The sequence below is a fragment of the Apis dorsata genome, unplaced genomic scaffold (assembly GCF_000469605.1).
Source record: "Apis dorsata unplaced genomic scaffold, Apis dorsata 1.3 scaffold_10, whole genome shotgun sequence".
Lineage (NCBI taxonomy): Eukaryota > Metazoa > Arthropoda > Insecta > Hymenoptera > Apidae > Apis > Apis dorsata.
In genome coordinates this window covers 336192-347509 of record NW_006263313.1, presented here as the reverse complement: position 1 = coordinate 347509, position 11318 = coordinate 336192, and the positions used below count along the sequence as shown (strand labels likewise).

The following is an 11318-nucleotide window of genomic DNA, read 5'->3' as shown; positions in this document are numbered from 1 at the left end:
TTTTTTCTTTTTTTTTTTTTTTGAAATTAATTCTAAAAAAAAAGGAATTTTCATTTGGAAGTCGATTCGATTCGATTTTCGAATAATAATTCGTTTTCAATTCATACAATCGCTATTATAAAGAAAAAAGTATTATGAAAATTCAAACTGAAATTAAAATTTGAACAAGAAGTTTTTAAAATTTAACTAAAAGAAAAAAAAACAAGTGAAATAATAAACTTTTATTTTTAATTTCGCAAAGCTTTCATAAAGAAATTTGCATATGAATCCTGCTCGAAGAATAAAACTTAAAAGGAAATTTGCGAGATAACAAAATTATACATCGAGCCTCATCCATCTATCCATCCTCTCGATGAATTTTCAACCTTGATACCGATGCATTAAACGCCTCTTCTCATTGCACATGTCTCCTCTCGACCCTCGATCCTCTCAACCTCGGTGTGCGATTCGCGAAACGCTCCTTGGCATTTCTTCCCGTCGTGGCCCGTCTCCGCCTGGTACGAGCTAATCAGAACTCGTTACGTAAAGAACTCGCGGCAAAGAGACGGCACGCTTGATTTTCCGCTCGCAGCCATGACACGAGTAAACTTTGTTAACGAATAGCTCCCTTGGGAGCACGCCACCAACCGGATGGAAACTGAAACAACGTGCGAGATTATGCGTTAAACCCCTTAACGTACGTGTCGTCGGTTTTGTGAATTTGGTGTCGAAAAGCGTGAAAATCACTTCTCGTTTACCCTTCCTCTCGTTCGAGACGAAATATTCAAGCTGAAGAATGAAAAGGAAGAATATTTTTTTTTGATCGGTTTTAGAGAGTTATCTCCTACACGATATTTTCATCGATTCGTTATTTGATCGTAGAAATAGTCAATTTTAGATGTAACTTCGAACATTTTTCTTCTTTTCTTTCGATTTATTCTTTTCATCGATTGCTTATATTGCGTGATTCTCTTTGTTGTAATTGGAATGAAAAAGATCGAAAAAAGTTATCTTGCCCGGTACCTTGCACTTAACATTTGAGGTTAAGTGTTAACCTTTGCAATCGAGAAATGTATCCCAGACGTTCTATCTTATTATATTTTATCTTATTATAATTTCGAAAATTAATTTCTATATACTTTCTCCATTTTATCTGACGCACATTCGTTCTTAATTCAGCTAAGTAAAGAAATTTAATTGCTTTTCCTTTGAATTAAAGAAATGGAGAATCTGAATTCGATAAAGCTAACTTAACCTATATCGTGTTTCTTCCACGGAGAAATAAAGATAGAAAGTCGACTTACGGTATATAACCCTTGTAAATTTATGATTCTAGTACAATAATATATATCAACAACGTATTTATCCTACTTACACGTGCATTTAACACCAATTATAACGAAAAAGAATATATACATCACCAAGAATAAGCATACTTTTATCATGTCTAAACGAATTAATTCTTTCGATCGGCGAATCGTTTATCGCGTCCAAAAGCGAAAGAAAGAAACGATTCGATGGATGGGAGATGACTTGGTACGGAAGTTAGTGCGCGATAACGAAGGGGAAACGAGATCAAGGATAAGAGCAAAAGAATTGACGTTCGGATGCTCGGTTGGAGAGGCGGCGACAACCCGCTTCTTTCCCATTTGCTTTCGAAACTTTCGCTCATTGTTAAACGGCTTCACGCTCGAATTCTCTACGTGGACATCCCGTTTCGATCTCGATTCGACCGACTGTGTGCGACAACAATTGTGTGTGGAAAAAAGAGTTATGGCTTTTAAAGAGAGGATCGTTTCCACTGCGATTTGCATTCGAATGGTGCGGGTACCGTTATCGCAATTGAACGAGTTTGTGAACGATTAGTGGACGATGAAATTAAGGAAGAAAATGTGATGAAATTCGATCATCGTTGGAATTGGAAGATGTGAAGGTGGAATCGTGATGAATTTGATTCGAAGTGAGAAATTCGAAATTCGGTTCTACAGAAATTGTGCGATTGTGCGGGTTTGATCGAAGTGTATATGGAATGACACGATAAAAAAAAATTTGGCAACGCGTTTTATAAAAGCGTTGTAGCGGCAGGATTGTTGTTGCATTGCGGAAACGAAACATCGGTGACATCGATCAGTGTTATGCAAATTTTAGCAGTAATATTCCAGCTTCCGTGTTCTGCTCATTTAAATTCACGGTTCTTTTTTCTCTCTCTCTAAAAAAAGAAAAATCAAAAGGCATCGCGCAAGAGTTATTGTTTCGATGCAATTCGAGGCAAATACATTCAGAATCGACCTTTTCGAGGAAATCAGAATTATATATTTTTCGTAATAGAAATATCCTGGAATATTTAAATTTTGACAATTATGAAGTTACTTCTTTGTTCGATCATCGAATGCGCGTAAGACAGTTGGAAATACGCTATTCGCATTCCAACTTTCTACGTACAATACAAATCATCGCTCTCGAAATCCAAACACCTCCAAGCAAATCGAACCAGATCTCGTTCGCCTCGCTCTCGAGGAGATACGGCTATATCGCTGTTGAAAATGGCAAATTTTCACGTTTCATCGCGTATTTTATTAAAAAAAAAAAGGAAAAGAAAGAAAAATAAAAGAGAAGAATTTACGAGGAGAGACGGGAGAGCCGGTAGAGCGACGCAAGTCGGCAAGACCCACGTCACGTCGCGTCCATTGAGGTGGGGTGCAGCCGTTCGTCGTCGGTTTCACGGCGAACATCGAAGCGAGTTGCGGCGAGCGAACCGAGCCAGTCAACCTGAAACCGCGAACAACCGCGACATCGCGTTGCTCCGCGCGCGCACTCGATGGCGCCAGCCCTCCTCCTTTTGAACTCCTCCTGTAAACATTGCGATTTCGCCGCGGCCATCGATGGGTACACGCGATTCACGGCGCGCAAATTGGGTCTCGTCGGTTGATCTCGCGGCGGTGATCGTTGATTAACACGCGGAGTGTGGATTTTTCGACGCTTTCGAAATCGAGGCCGCGTTAATAATAACAAAAGTTGGAAAGAATTATTCGCATCGATCTTTCGAATTAAAACACCGACCTTGGGAGTGAGAAAAGAAGTGCGCGGCTCGAGGCTTCGTGAAGGAAATCGCGTCGTGACCGAAATCTCGGCTAAAATCCGAGAAGAGGAAGAAGGGGAGGGGAGGGAAGAGGAAGAAGAGGTGAACCGCGGCCCGAAGAGATCGGATGGAAAGCGAGGCGAGCTTCGATCGATCGTTTCGAAGGAAGGGAAGAAGAACCGGTCGGTGGGAATCGAGGATGCGGCGAAAGCTCGATTCCAAGTTCAAAGGATAGGTGGTATCGTGTTTTGCTTTCGCGTTGCTTATCCGTGGAAAGTCAAACGTATCGAGGGAAAAGCGAGGAGAGAGGGAGAGAAGGGAAGGACACACGGAGACTTGTTGCACGCCGCGGACTTTCACATCGACTCTGTTCTTTCCTCTCTCGATTCACGATTACAAAAATTACGATTCCGTCGATACGGAAGAGAGAAGGGGAGAATGAATCGATTGTTGACTTCGATCGATCGATCGATCGATCGATCGTTGTTGATGAAAATTGTAAACACGCGTAAAATGTGGTGAAGGAGGGGAGGGGAAAAGATGGTGGTACGTGGTGGAACTATAGCCAGCGGGCTACAACGCGACTGTTCAATTGTCTTTATATAATCGGGAGAACGGATGGAATTTTGTTGTTGTTGGACGTGAAAGAAAGAAAGCAAATGGGTGGATCTATGAGGGGAGGAGGCGGTTGGAATTTTTTCAGTGAAATCGTCGAAGTTTTTTCTCTTTTTTTTTTTTTTTTTTTGGCAAATCGTCTCTCCCATCCGATTATCGAGAAAGTGATTTCGCTGAGGTTTGTGAGTTATGGGATACGATAGATAGATGGATACGAAAATTGAAACATGAGTAACGAGCGAGTATATATAAGTAAACAGGTGAAATATAAGATAGCTGACAGAAGAAAGTGTTACTTAAAATAAACATTAATTGAATAGCGTGAGTTTTTTTCTTAAAAAAAAAAAAACTTGAGCCAAAGCTAGAAAATACTTTGCTTTCACCAAAATATATCTATCGTGAGAAACTTTAAGTAGCTCGATACTCTTCATCCTCTAATCGAATCTCTCTTGGCAATGAACGTTCAATAAACCGATTATATACTTCGAGCATTTTTTGAAAAAAGCATAAAAAAAAAAGAAAGAAAGAAAGAACAAAGAAGAATCCTTTTTCACATATCGAGGAAAATTTACACAAATTCGCAAATCGTCGAAATATATAATTCCCGAAATTTCAAAGACAAAATCCCAAAGAATTTAATTGCAACGGAGCTTCGAAATAAAACGACGGGGATACGAGCGAGAGAAATGAATTATTCCGGAGAAGCTATGACGGAAAATTAAGAGAGGAAGGAAGAAAGAAAGCGCGGGATAGAACGAGACACGAAACGAAGAAACCGGGAACAAGAATAGGATAAGAATGGAGGATAAATAAGAGAAATACAGGAGGAGGGAAGAAACGTGGAAGAAATCGATTATACAGTGATCAATGGCGGAAAATTGGGCGGCGGATACGTTTATTGGTTGTGGCGGCCATAATAACTACGCGATAATAACGCGCATTATATTCACGGCTCGTGCGTCATAAGGCTTCGAACTGTCGGCACGGCGGTGACATCGATTCAGCAGACTGTCCAACGCGGTTAAAATCTAATTATTCGAGCGGCCCATTATGTGATGCGCCTCGAAACGAAAACGCGAATTCACTTGCGCGGAGGAAGCCGACTTCGTGGAACGCCGCTTCTCCCATCTCTTTTCTTTCGTTTACCATCGATCGTTCACGGTGCGGTGTGTTAGTGATCAGTGTCACTTGGTGATGCGTGTCAAAATTGGCTTTGGAATCGTGTCACTTGGAAACATCAACCAGGTATATTCTCGCGTCGCGTGTGTGCGAATATGTGTAACGAAATATCCGACGACTTTTTTCTTCGCGAAAGTTTTTCAACGAGTTTATCTTACGAATTTATATTATTTTTAATTCGTTGCGAGACTTTTTGGTCCTTTCTTCGCGAGGAATTTTGAGAAACGAAAAATTTCACATTTCTAACTTTTTATTTCGCGTGTCTAGGGAATTTCGAGTTATATAGTTCGGTATTTAGAGTTCGATGAAGTTTCATACGTTTATTTTCCTGTCTAGTGTTACTATTTATCACGGCCTTGGTAGTTGTCTCGACGAATCGAATTCATTTTGCTGGTTCGACGACTTACTAAACGAGACAGCGTTCGAATAAACATAATTAGAAATTCAAATGACAAATCGTATTGATTATAAATATATATATCCAAATCCTACGCAAATATTATTTTTATGGATATAATCTTACCGTATATATATCATTCGAATATATTGATTAAATTCTTTTATTACCATTCGCTTCTAAAATTAAGAAATATCGAGTAAAATAAGTTCGAGCTTTGACAGATCGATCGATTTTTTTCCTCTTCCGCTTATCTCTTTTCTACTCTTGCGTCTCGTTTCGTACGAGCATTACACACACACATACATATACACACCGTTATCGACACCGCTTTTTTTTCCCCTTTATTGCGCAAAATGTCAGTTTGACATTTTGCTCGGTCATCAAAGACGCGCAATTATTATTTAATTGCGTCACGACACAATGGATGAAATAAAATATTTCTTCGCGTTTCTTTTCCCTCTTTAATACACTTTCCACGTGTTGAAAACGCACACTCTTTGTACGCGAGTCACGCGGAGACTTATGGAAAAAAGAAAAAAAAAAATCACGCTTTCTAATTATTAACTTTTAACGCGAAGTTATAAAAATGCTGGATCGATGGAAAAATGGAGGCCCGTTACGTTACGAGAATCTCGTTCCAATAATCGTGACACGTATAAAATTTATTTATTTTTCTTGGATGAGGAGATAGCAGGGAATGTAGGAACGTGGTTTTCCACGGTGGTCCCGAATTATAACCGACGTTTACGAGGGAATTAGTCGCGCGAAACGCGGCGTGAAACATAGAAACGAGAGGACAAAGAGTCGGACTCGTTCTTCTTAGTTCCATGCGTTTCACGCTTCATCATTCCCTCGTTCCTCGTTCCTGTTTTTCGAACCGTTGTGACCATAAGATTAGAAAGTGGGCGGCCATTTTTTTCTTTTCTTTTTCTCTCTCTTTCTCTCTCGATCTTAATCGTCGCTCGAACGAATAGTTCCTTGTTTTTCGTCGACTCTTTTGAATTGAAAATAAATCATTTCCGACGAGAATCGGTTGATTTATAGGTTATATATATAGGTATGAAACGAGAAGAATTTTATAATCTCTTGAATTTTAACATCGAACGTGGCTCGATCTAGCGAAGACACATCCAAGTTATAATCCGTTTTATATATTTCATTGACCTATTTCTTTCGCAATATCGATCGCTAAATTGCCTCGTAAATTAAATTACAAAACACGTTTTCCATGGATAACGTAATTCCTTCATTCAACGCTGTACTGAATCGAAAAGTTGTATTTATTCCACATACAATTCTCGCATAATTTCTCGCCAGACCTCGAATTCCTTCTTCACGAAATTCTAAGATTCATCGGTCAAACTTCGATGTTGCAAACTCCATTGCAAACCCTATATGACTCTATTCCACGAATTTAAATTCCATAGTTTTCGCGGTTCGAAATTTTAATCGATCACAATTCACGCATCTTTTTCATTTCAAAGCTACAAAGAATGTAAATAGTTCCTCGCATCGCTATCGCACGAAAATACACGAATACCTTTTTCCAATATCGTCGCGGACAACAGAATAGAGAAGAACAACTACGAGAAGGAAGCGTTATCGATAACAGAATGCGATAACTGTGTTAACAGGCGGTCTATACACGCATCGAACACGTGGCGTGGAAACGAAGCGAGTATACGGATAGCATTGCTGGTAATATACCGTTAGGCGGGGACTCGGTGTACAGTACCGTTCACAAAATAGGTGTCGATGCGTCCAAATTCGTGTCAGAACGAATGCCTTTTCGAACGATGAAATTCGCCCGGCTAGACTTAACCAATGAATCGACGGCTCAGTGAAAGTCGACGGACGGCCGATCCTCCTCCTAATCGTCACTTCTGTCGATATCATTCTCGATTTCCGCTCGATCGAGCTGCGAATCGAGAGGAATTAATAGGCCATAATATATAATCGAATATTTGATTGGTGGAAAAATGCGAGTTACTTAAATCAAAAAAAATATTTTTCTCGCTACGACGAAAGAAGTTTCTATCGTTCGTTGATTACGAGAAGATTCTTATGAGAATTGTAAAGAGGAAGGATTTTACTTTGGTAAATTTATCACGAAGGAAGGATTAAAATACGATCGAAGTAGCTTTATAGCTTATTGAATAAAAATATTGATTTAGATAAGCGGCTAGCTTTGGAAAATGACCGTGTAATAATACATCGTGTGGGAATAAAAATATGTGAAACGGTCGAACAAAAATTGATCGTTTCGAGTATTCAGAGATTATTAAATGTGAATTGATAATTTAGTATCTCTTAACTTCGAATTATCGAAACCTATCTATCTTTATTATTTTTTTTTTTCTTTATCCATATATATATTGCTTGTAATAAATTGCGACTTGAATACGGTCTCAAGATATCTTCTTTATTCGAGAATTTTAGAATTCTGAATCGTTTATCTTATATAACTTTAAATTAAAATTTGCAAAGCTGAGATTTACGATCTTTACGATTTTGAATTTGAATCGAAAATCGAGGTTGGATTAAACGTCGAATTTAGAATTGGATGTAATAGAATAATGTTGACTTGGGTAACGCGTTTTGATAACAAGTTTTGGAAATTCGAGGGATCGAGGAACAGGAAAATTTCGATAAATTCGCGGATAAAGCGTGAAGAAACTAATAATAACAGTAATCGTGCATGGTTCGTGAAGAAAACGGTAGAACAGCTAAGGAGTTGCGCATACGATTATTCAGCGAGCATCGATGACGCGATCTCTTCGTTTTTCCTTGAGAACAGCCTCGGACACGATACAACAATCGAGCTCGTTGCTTTCCTTTTAAACGTTGCTCGCGTCTCTGATTCTTTATCTCAGGTTTCTTAGCTTTTTGCTGTTTTTCATTTTTTTTCCTTTATGAAAATTTAACAATCGAAATCCAATTTTTAAAAGAATGATTTCTCAAGGAAATATATGTATAATAATTCACGAATAAAAGGAGACGAAAGAAAAATAGCAAAACTTTATTGCAAATAAATAAAATTAAAATAATTTAATATAATAAGATTAAAATAATTTAATCAGATAATAAATACAACGAACCGTGGCAAAAAAAAATTAGAAGCATAAAATCCGCGAGGGAAAATTATATCGGTTAAAGAGATTAACCGCAAGGTAAATAAGGAGGTAATAGGATTTTAAAGCGTAGAGTCGTTTCAAAAGTTGAGTTGCAGAAATGCTTAGAGACAAATGAGTCGATGACTCACTTGTAGACTTTCGCAAACTATAGTTGTGTGGAAAACCGGTGGAAAAAGAACGCAACATGAAAACGGGAGAGGGGGAGGGAAGAGAAAGAGATAATACTGGCTTATTAATTCGTATAAATAGAAAATCTCCTCGTTCAATTTGTCACGATTCCTTGAAATTCTGTATATAATACGATCCAATTATCTGAACCAAAACTCGATACAAATTACAAAATAAAAATACAAAAATAAAAATCTAAATTTAGAAACGAGGAATGAATTTCCAAGAATTACGAATTTATCATGGCCGAGGATCCAAGTGTTATTTTAACCCGTTCAGTTTATCTTGATTCAGCTGAACACGGCGAAAAGTGATCCTTGCGTTCCCATATTTGTCGAATCGCGAATATCTCTTCGTCAGAAATTAGAGAGGCAATTAGATAATTCCTTTTCAAGCGTTTTATCCTGCATCGCTTTTACCTTTGCTTCTGATGGACGTTTGTTGTTGGACAATGATAAAAGCGTTAAGAAAAAGCCGTTTCACCGTTTTTCCCTTCCCTCCATCGAGATACATTTCTATGGATCTGGCACGTCGAACCGGAACCGAATACTGAAAATCGAAGTTGTACAAACTTGCTAAACTAAAAGAACGAGCTCTTGGTTCTTTTATATATACACAAAGTTGGAACATTCTGTTATTCTGGATGATGATTAAAATATTTTAATATTCAAAGGCTGTAGGAAATTGGGTTGTTGAAATTACCAATTTAATTAGAGGTTAATTTATCTCTTGCTGTTAGAATCGATAGTTCGAAAAGTTGTTTAAAATCGTCAAGTTTTGCCTTTAAAAGAATTACTTCAATTACGTAGCTTCTCTCTAAAGAATAATAATTTTCCTTTTTATATCGTATACCGATTAGAATAATTAAAAATATATGTCGGATTTTTATCTCTTTTTGATCTATCGAGTAATTTCTCTCCATAAATTTGCACGATAAATCCATGGGTCGCGAAAAGTGTCGTGAAATTTAAAATACGAACTCTCCACGATGATGAAACGATTTGTAACCGAAATTCTCTCTCTCTCTCTCTCTCTCTCTCTCTCTCTGCGCCGGATCGTATTACCATGACTCGTTAAGTTAGTTGCACACGCTGAGGCTAACGCCCGTATTCTGTAAAGAGCGTTCTGGTGGGTGATGTCGCTACTGGTTACGATCGAACCGATGGTTAAAACGGGCAAAAACCCTGGATTATATTATACAGGGGCTTTCTTGGCTCGCGTGCTGCGATCTTATTAGCCTACATCGAAACAACGAGCGGCTTCGACTTCTTATTAGAGTGTGACGTATCGTCTAAGTGAACTTGAACGGTGACGATTTCATCATGGCGAAACGCGTTCTCGATTCTTCGATCGGATTTGGATTCGTAATTTTAATGGTGAATTGATAGAGTTTCGTGGAAATACGATTCGAAAGATTTATTTATTTATTTATTTTTTTTGATTATATCTTTCATTTCTCAAATTTAATTTCAAATTTTGGGATATGTAATTGGATCGTCCGTACGAATGTTTAATAACAAAATATTTCGACATTTTTTAAAACTATTCAACAGTGATGAAACGTTTTAATATTTGAACAAGTTGTGCTCGTAAATATAACAAAATTTATCTATAATTCTAAATCACGGAACTGTGAAGTAATTCTGGTATTGACTAAAAGCTAACCTCTAAATTTCTTGTATCTGTATTATTGTATCTTGTATGTCAGAGACTTGTTATTACGTGTAAATAATCGAACCATAAAAGTTATCGTTAAATCGATATATAATAGAATTTCTAATGTGTAACATAGATAGGGAATTTTATGGAAAACGATGTTACCGTGTCACACAGATCAAAGGACCCAAATTACGCGACGAAATGCTTGTTAGCGGTTACGAGATTACATTTGCGTTAATATATTACCAATACTAATGAGGAAATAGCAATTCCAATGAAATTATTGCGGATTCCATTATACATAGTACACGAAATACTATCTGCGAATTCTTGTTCACGACCGCGACGTTGAGAAGGTTAATCGGGATGACCATCGAAATATTTCGATGAGAACCGTCGCTACACTCCACAACGATCGAAAGTATCACGAGAGTACGCGTTATTAAATACTTAGAACACTCAATCTCAGTCTTCTCTCGAGGCTATCGTTTTTTTACGATAGTTTTAAAAGACTATACGGATAATCAATTTAGCGAGTCGTATCTTTTTGATTGGAAATTGTAGGCTGATGTAACAGTACAGATTTTTCCATGAATATGAGAATTTAATTTTTTATAAATTTCGAATCGCATTTCAAGTAAGAAATTTAATTCATTATGGGTATATATAATTATGATTTGGAATGTATTATCGTAAAATATTTGATGGATTGAGATTCGAGGATATATTTATGTTTTAAAGTAAATCTAATAATGAATTAATCTCCAAGATTAATGAAATATTTGAACATAAAACAAATGATTGTAATAGTTGATTCAAACTTTTTATTAAATCCCCTATTTATTCCTAGAATAAACAAATAATCATTCCACATTTCAATAAACTTATAAAAATATAACCATATATTTAAATATCCGAAAAATTTCTCAATTTTATCCCTAGATTCCAGAAATTCCCTACAATTCTCAATTTTCCGCAGTATCAAATGCATAAATTAAAAATTCATCGTGTTTTCTCATCTCGCATAAATTCGTTTCGAGATGAAACGGCATACTTTGCATGTCCTAATTGCATTTCGAGAGCGAAACAACACTATCGAACCTTT

At 37.3% G+C, this 11318-nt stretch overlaps 1 protein-coding gene across 4 annotated transcripts in view; it reads left to right on the top strand.

Moving 5' to 3' along the window:
* The window catches only part of LOC102670652 (IQ motif and SEC7 domain-containing protein 2), a 79000-nt gene that overhangs the window by 46289 nt on the left and 21393 nt on the right, over nt 1–11318 (top strand). The window contains exon 1 of one of the 4 annotated variants that reach the window (XM_006607698.2): nt 4398–4918. The exons of the other annotated variants lie outside the window; for them this stretch is intronic. The gene's annotated coding sequence lies outside the window, so the exon portion shown is untranslated. Of the gene's footprint in view, nt 1–4397; nt 4919–11318 lie in introns of those variants that run through there. 4 annotated transcript variants of the gene reach the window in all.